The sequence below is a fragment of the Mandrillus leucophaeus genome, unplaced genomic scaffold (assembly GCF_000951045.1).
Source record: "Mandrillus leucophaeus isolate KB7577 unplaced genomic scaffold, Mleu.le_1.0 Scaffold414, whole genome shotgun sequence".
Lineage (NCBI taxonomy): Eukaryota > Metazoa > Chordata > Mammalia > Primates > Cercopithecidae > Mandrillus > Mandrillus leucophaeus.
The window spans coordinates 782522-790169 of NW_012104410.1; the positions used below are offsets into that span (position 1 = coordinate 782522).

At 47.5% G+C, this 7648-nt stretch overlaps 1 long non-coding RNA gene across 1 annotated transcript; it reads right to left on the bottom strand.

Annotated features, from left to right (window-relative positions):
- Positions 1-5645: 5645 nt before the first annotated feature.
- Positions 5646-7185, bottom strand: LOC105548544. Its single transcript, XR_001007405.1, has 2 exons — positions 6983-7185; positions 5646-6239 (listed from the first exon to the last, which is right to left on the bottom strand). It is a non-coding gene; the product is annotated as an uncharacterized LOC105548544 (long non-coding RNA).
- Positions 7186-7648: the final 463 nt, after the last annotated feature.

Sequence of the window (7648 nt, forward strand, 5' to 3'; positions counted from 1 at the left end):
CTGCCTCAGCCTCCCAAGTACCTGGGACTACAGGCACCTGCCACCACGCCCGGTGAATTTTTTGTATTTTTAGTAGAGACAGGGTTTCACAGTGTCAGCCAGGATGGTCTCATATCCTCACTTTGTGATCTGCCCGCCTCAGCCTCCCAGAGTGCTATGATTACAGGTGTGAGCCACAGCACCTGGCGCATAATCTTTTTCTTACCTGGGTGAATCTTGTTTCTTCCCAACTTAGTCTTTCAGGATCTGCCAATAAAAGAAGCAGAAAGAGTCCTGTACCCCTCCACGCAGCCTGAAAATTTTAGGTTTGGGCCAAGGTTGGCCTTACCCACAGACACGATGGGTGGCTGACTTCATGACAGTATTTAAGAAAAATCATAAGCCACCCTCACCCAAATTTGTATTATGCCACCTGCTATATGGGTCTAAAATTCCATTATTATAGATATTTCCCTCCATCTGGGCAATGGCTTCTGAAGACCCCTACCAAAAACACACAGTTACCTGGGAGAATGTGCATGTCAACACATTGGTGAAAGTTTCCTAACCTGCAATCTAGCTGCTTCTTCAATAAAGAAGAATGGTCTGGAACTCAGGACAAGTAAGTTTTGATAGGACTAGGGTACTTAAAGGGCCAGAGCACAAGCATCTTCCTACAGTAGAATGTACGGGCAGCGGAAAGACACCAAATGGGCATGGGACCTACTAAGAATGTCAGTTGGGCCATCTGTGATTTAGGGAGCTGAGACATGGAGTCAGTTCTAACTTTCAGTTCACTTTTATATTGACTCTACCTGGCTCTTGTACCTTCCAGCGCAGACTTGCTTCCTCCCAAGAGCAATGATGTACTTGGGCAAGAGGTAGAGAGGCGATACTAGTGTCTGGGTAGTCTGAGCAGCAACATCCAGGATCTCAGTGACTGAGACCAAGCAGCTCTGTCTCTGACCAACACTATCATGACAGGAGCTAAAGGTCTCCACTCTGGGTTGGGGTCAAGGAAATGAGTAACTAAGAGTGTGCTCTGCAGATCACTGGGACTCTAGAGGGTCTTTTAGTTGGTCCAAAAGTCCACCCAGAATCCATCATCCAAACACACATGACTGGTTTGTGTTTTGTTTTTTGTTTTGTTTTGTTTTTGAGATGGAGTCTTGCTCTGTCGCCTAGGCTAGAGTGCAGTGGTGCGACCTCGGCTCACTGCAACCTCCACCTCCCAGGTTCAAGCAATTCTCCTACCTCAGCCTCCCAAGTAGCTGGGATTACAGGCACCCACCACCGCGCCCAGCTAATTTTTGTATTTTTAGTAGAGACAGGGTTTCACCATCTTGGCCAGGCTGTTCTCAAACTCTTGACCTCATGATCCACCTGCCTCGGCCTCCCAAAGTGCTGGGATTATAGGCATGAGCCACCGTACCTGGCCTGGTTTGTGTTTTAATTGTAATCTCTCAGGAGATAAAAATATATATTTGAAAGTGCAAAGAAATGAATATTTGAAAAAGTATAACTATTGTCATGGTTATTTACTAAGGAAAAATGTGTGTGTGAATATTGAATATGTATGTATGTGTGTACAGACTCACACACACATGTATTCTTCCCTCGCTCCCTCCTTTCCTTCCTTCCTTTCCATTGCCAAAAGAGGCCAGTAAGATATGCGAGAACTGGCATCTCTGCAATCTGACCGGAACAGTCTGAAGGCCACCAGAGTGGGTGTTACATCTGCAGGACTGGCCGCTTTCCTACCAACGTTTTTCAACTCAGATGTTTTGGCATCATGGCAGCACACATCCTCTCTCTAATCCGGTCTGCACCTAAACCCTGTGTAGGCAGTTTCTGCCGCAAAAAGAGCAGCCCAAGAAGTGAGAACTTGGTTCCTCCTACATTACCCTAAATTATATCAGGGAAATAATATTAATACTTACAACAACTACAACCAAGTTGTAGGACCTCAACTACTCCCCTCCCCAAACTTTCCTCCTCTGAATTATGAGGAAACTTCCTTAGGAAGGTTGGAAGAACTGGGAATGAGAGAGGAGAATTGGGAATGGGGGAGAATGTGTTAAGCAGGTGTAAAACATAGGAAGGGGCTCCATCTCTGAGAGGGGGCTTTGTGGATGGGAGGAGGAGAAGGAACTGAAGGGCGGTAATTAGCTTATTATTGTTTCCCCTGGGTGTTGTGAGAATTCCTTAGGAGACACTTGTAAAAAAGCAGAGGGAAGACAGTAAATACACATCTAATGATATGCTAAATAAATTATTATTGTTGTTATTATGACTATAATAGCAATTGTAACTTGCTTCCTGCTCGAATTTCCACTAAAGATGGGAATTGACCCCCTTACTGCCAGGCCTCGCAGCTGTCAATAACTCCCAGCCTCCACCTTCCCAGGAATCAGTCCCCAGGAGTAATTGGGCAATATAGACTAGGCTTCAGTTAACAGCCACTCTCCTGGTTTCTACAGAAGGAGAACCAAACGGGAGCTCAACATAAGCACACAAGGCCTCTGCCAGGTACCTGCTCTAGCAAAGAAAAGAAGAAAAAGAACCTTGCCAAGAATGGTGGGGGTTATACTTCGGGAATAACTTATTGATTTCCAAGCAGGAGAACTCAGGGAGGGCAAAACCTGAGGCAGGCAGTTAGGGAGGGGGTGGGTCACAGAAATGAAGGGGAAATATACAAATCAGGGATACTCAGTCTAGAGATCATAGGCTTCTAGGACTCCTGCAACTGTCAAGGGCATTTCCAGAATTTTGCTAGGAAGCGAGGCAATTGCTTTTGTCAGCTTCTCAAAGGGGTCTGGGACCCAGAAACAGCTAAGAGTCATTCCAGCCCAGGTAAAAGGGACCCAGGACTCTTTGGACTTAATAATAGTGGCCAGTGTCTATTGGTTTCCCGACTTTTGGCTGAGGACAAACCAATAGACACTGGCCACTATTGTAATCTGCTGTTTACAGCAACTGTCAGCAACCCCCCCACCCCCACCTCCCTACTTCTAGCCAGAGCCCAGGCACCTGCCCCGAGCCCTTCTTAGGCAAATATATGTAAATGTTGGACCCTCAGTTCTCCCTCCCTGCATTTCTTTAGGGAAAGCAACAACCATCCCAGTAAGCCACAGGTATTCATGGGGAGGAAGGAGAGGGCTAGTTGTCTGAGAGGGAAAATGCCAAAGGCTGCAGACTAGGAAATGAGCTCCTTTCTGGACCTCAGTCCTTCACCTAGTCACCTAGTCACAGGGTGGATTGCCTCTAAGGATTCTTACGGGAAAAGGAACCAAATTTGGGAGGGTCCTTCTTCCTTTAAGCCTTGACGGGAGACGGGGAGGCCAACCCTTCTCCGCAGACCGGGATCCTCACTAGACAGAGGAGCTCCAAACCTGCCTATCTCATCCCATGCACCGACGGTGCCTGGCCTGGCTCCAAACTCCCGAAAGGAACCATTTTATAGGGGACCAAAAAGGGGACACTGATGATAATAATAATAATAATAATGAAACAATCTGATTGGGGCATTACTGGATCAGAAAATTCAATTTAACTATAGAAAATTCTTTCTATAGTTAAATTGTTAAAATTTTTTAACTATTAAATTAAAAATTTAAGCCTGATCTGTTTGGCAGCCCTGGAGCAGGGCTGAGGCATAGAGAAAGCTTTCCTTCAGCCAGATTGTCGGTCTCGCACTGATTTATTTTTGTTTTATTTGTGGATTTCTCAGTGGAGCCAGTGGTGGTTCCTCTTTGCACCCCTCGGGTTGACAGGCAATTCCTTCCTAGCCCAGGTCTCAGCTCTGGTTTAGTTTTCATAATTTGGGGGTCCAGGGAGCCAGGAGACTGGAGATAGAAAGCACAAGTGCACTGGGGAGGTGGGTCTGCCTTGGCTTACCACCAAATTTCCGGACTTTAGGTGCCTTGCTCCAGTCCCTGCCCCATCCTTGGCTCAGGATGCTCTCCCACCCTACTAACCACTGACCTGGTCAAAACCCAAGCTGCTACAAGCCGCCATGTTATCTCCCAGCCTGGCTAGGGTGCCTGCTAGCCAGCAGTGGCTATGGTGGTGTGCAGAGTGAGGGTGAGTTTTTGTATTGACTACCGTTCCGTTTACCTCAACAAGTATGTTTGGGCAACCATTCTGTGCCAGGCAGCAGACAGAGTCCCTGCACTGCAGGAATTCCTAGTCCTGTGGGCAGGGGTGTGTGGAGGGTGGCACACGGTGGTTAGCCTGGTCCAAGGGTCTACACTCCCTTCCTAGCATCCTAGAGATCCTGGAGGCCAGGTTGGCCACTAAGACTGCGTTCAGGACAACTCCTTCACACATTCAATGAAGTTATCCGTAACTCCCTGGTTTAAAAAAAAAAAAAAAAAAAAAAAAAAACTGGCAGTGGTGGGAGGTATTTCCCCACTGGGTTGGTTAGTAGCAGGGGAAGAATTGTGGAGCCCTGGCCCAGTGGCGCCTGGAAGGAGACTGACGTAAGAGTGGTGTAGCTGTGAGTGGGAGAAGTGAAATCTAGTGGGGTAAGTCCATGTTCCCTGCTCCTTAAGTCAAATTCTCCCTGAAAAGACCCAGGGCAGCACTGTTAGGGAGCTGAAGGAGTCCCTCTGTGTCCAGAGGGAATTAGGCCACTCAGGCTTCAGAGAAGGAGGGCGGGTGGTGAGCACAATCTCCCCAAGCCCCCATCAGAGCAGGTCCAATTCTTGCAAATACACACCTCAGTCCACCAGGTTCTGGTCCCATCCTACATCCCCGCCAGGGCACAGGAGGCCCAGATAAAAACAAGCTTTATTTTGGCCAAATTAACTCACTTTCCTGGATTACCTCACTTATCAGAAAGTGAAAGTACACCCCACGCTCCCCGCCCTGTCCCTGCCTAAACCTCTTTATCTCTGAAGCCCACTCTTTGAGATCTAAAAATTAGGGTTCAACAGAAACGCGCTAGGACTGCAGGAGGGACACGACAGTCCCTATCTTCCAGTGCACTAAAAGCCAAACTGAAGGCTGCTTCCTCGGTGGAGCGTCTCAGGGTGAGATGGCAGGACTGTTTGCTGCTTCCCGTTTTACAAGCTCCTTGTCCACCTTCTGCGCCAGCCCCTCACAAAACCGGTTCTCACCTTCTGGTGGGTACTGGTGTTTACCCCTTTCCTCCCGCTATCTGTTCAAACGGAGCCCACCCACCCTCCATTCACCTCCCTCCTTGAGGCTCCCTGAGCTCTATTTACCCTTTTGTAACTCCGTCCCTCCATAAGTACACAACTCTGCTAGCTGGTTTCCTAGAGGGCAGATACAGCGTTTCCAGTTGGCCCTCTGCAGATATCTGTGAACAAGTCTTTCCCAGCTCCTACATATAAATATGTCTGTTCTGAGATAGACGGGCCTAAGTCCTAACGCACACACATCACAAGATAATTACACCTTATATACATACAGATCTCTCTATAGAGTTATATTTGAAAGTGTCTATAACTCTAGAGAGAGATTGCAGCATGCACATATAGGACTATAATTTTTATGTCTATTTTTATAACTATGTAGTTATAAACAGATATGCCTATATATAGCGATAATAATATAGAAACGTCTCCATAGCCATATATGGCTCTAAGTGAATGCTCTAACTACTCTATTTCACAATCAATAAGTATATATCTCCTGATACATAATTCTAACAATATACATTTTTATCTATATAGCTGTTCAGAGATATAAATCTGTCAGGATATCAAATGTACATAAAGCCGGATGGCTGTAAGAGAGTCATATATTTTCCCATATATAAATCTGCTCTTATAACTACTGTATATGCACAAATACAATGGAAATAATTATATTTCCCTCAAACATAAATCTGTAAATACAACCACAGCACATTTAGGTACGGTTAGACATAGAGCAATATTTCCTAGACATCAGTCTGTCAATAGAGCCACCAGTGCCTCCAAACAGAGAGTTATAGAGGGAGTTATAAATAAACTCCCCAGATGTGAACGGATCAGTAGAACTAGATGTAAACATGACTCCAAGCCGTTCTTTCTTCTTCTTCTTTGTAAGATATTCCTGAAGCAAGCCGAGTCATATAACAGGGTGCAGAGGTATCTGGGTACTGGTATTTTTCCCCCCAAGGAGAGTCGGAGGTCGCTGGACTTTGGGAAACAGAACAGGAGTGGGTGGGGGACAGTGCCCGCTCCCAACGCAGCCCAGAAGCCCCTTCCGTCAGTCTCCTGGTGGCTGAGAGCTCGGGCAAGTGGAGAGGCCTAAGGGAGAAAATGAAAAAGCAGAGTCTGACTTGAGTCGTTTGGCCCTTCTCCGGCCTAAAACACTCTCAACAGGGAAGCCCCGAGCTGGCGTCGGAGCGGAGAGAGCCCACCAGGCGCAGAGGCTGGGGGAAAGGGGCTGCAGGTCGGGCTGCGGAGGCCGAGCGGAGTCGCCAGCCCGTGCCTGACCGCCCGGCGCCCCATCGCCCGGGGCCGGTGCCTTGCCGGCGGCCTGGAACACAAAACCTGGGCCCTAGCCCTGCGCTCAGCGCTTCCGCCCGTCTTATTTTATTGCTGTTTTGTCCGATTAGATATCGCAGCGTCCTCCACCCGTTGTTGTTCTCAAATGCGAAGGCACCCAGGGCTTTCAGCACCAGGGCTGGCTTTAAATAAGTGACTCAGTGGATAGTGTATTTCTCTTTTCAGACCAAATAGGTCACCGGCTACTGAAAAAGAATCCAGATCTCTGAAAGGGTTTGTGACAAATCTTTTAGAAGTTCTCACGCTCACTTGTTACGATGATTTTCTTTTCTTTTTTCTCTTTTAAAAAAGTTGGCTAATTTGTGTTTCTATATTCCTCTTTAATTTTATTTTTATTGGGGGTGCAATTGTTTTGAAAGGAGGGATTTCGTTAGACCCGAAACTGTGGGGCGGCTCCCTCTCTAGCAAACTTACTATCTCTACGCCTGTGACTGCCATCTCCCCCAAGTAAACAAACTAATTAAATGACCGGAAAACTGTACCTGGAGAGAATGAGGTGGATGTTGCAGGATCCGGGACCGAAGTCTTTGCTTCCTTCATGAAAAATCGGCTAGTCTCCAAGCTCGCGAAGGAAAATTCAAGGCGCCTCAACTCCTCCTTTTACATTTTTAAATAAAGAGCCTAGAAAGGGACCTGGGCCTGCCGGAGCCCTAGCCTGGCTCTCCCCACTCCCCGGCGGCCATAAGTGTTTTTCTGCTTCCGTCCGGGGCCCCGTCCTCCCGGGCATCTCTGCGCTCCTGCCGGATCAAGGCTGTGGTCATCGCCTCATTCATCTCTGCCCCTTGGCCTGACCCTGCACATTTGGCCTCCTCCTTAAAACAGGGGCTCCTAGAGAGTCCCAAAAGCCATTAACCATCCCCATATGTGGGATCCCTTCCCTGATCGCACAAAGCAGAAGCCTGAGAAAAAAAGCAATAAAGAGTGGTCTCCTGGCTCTCCTTCCCCTCTTCTGTCCCTTGTCTGGGAAAGGGGTTCCCAACCCCAGCCCCCCAAGAGCATATTGAGAAGCTTTCTTCCTCCCTTGTTTTCCTATCTCCACCTCAGATGCTGTGATCCTGACTCCTTCCTGTCTCCACCTCAAAATATTTCCTCTTGCATTTTATTGTTATCCTGTTATGGAGGGACTGTTAACTACTGTTTTATTATTA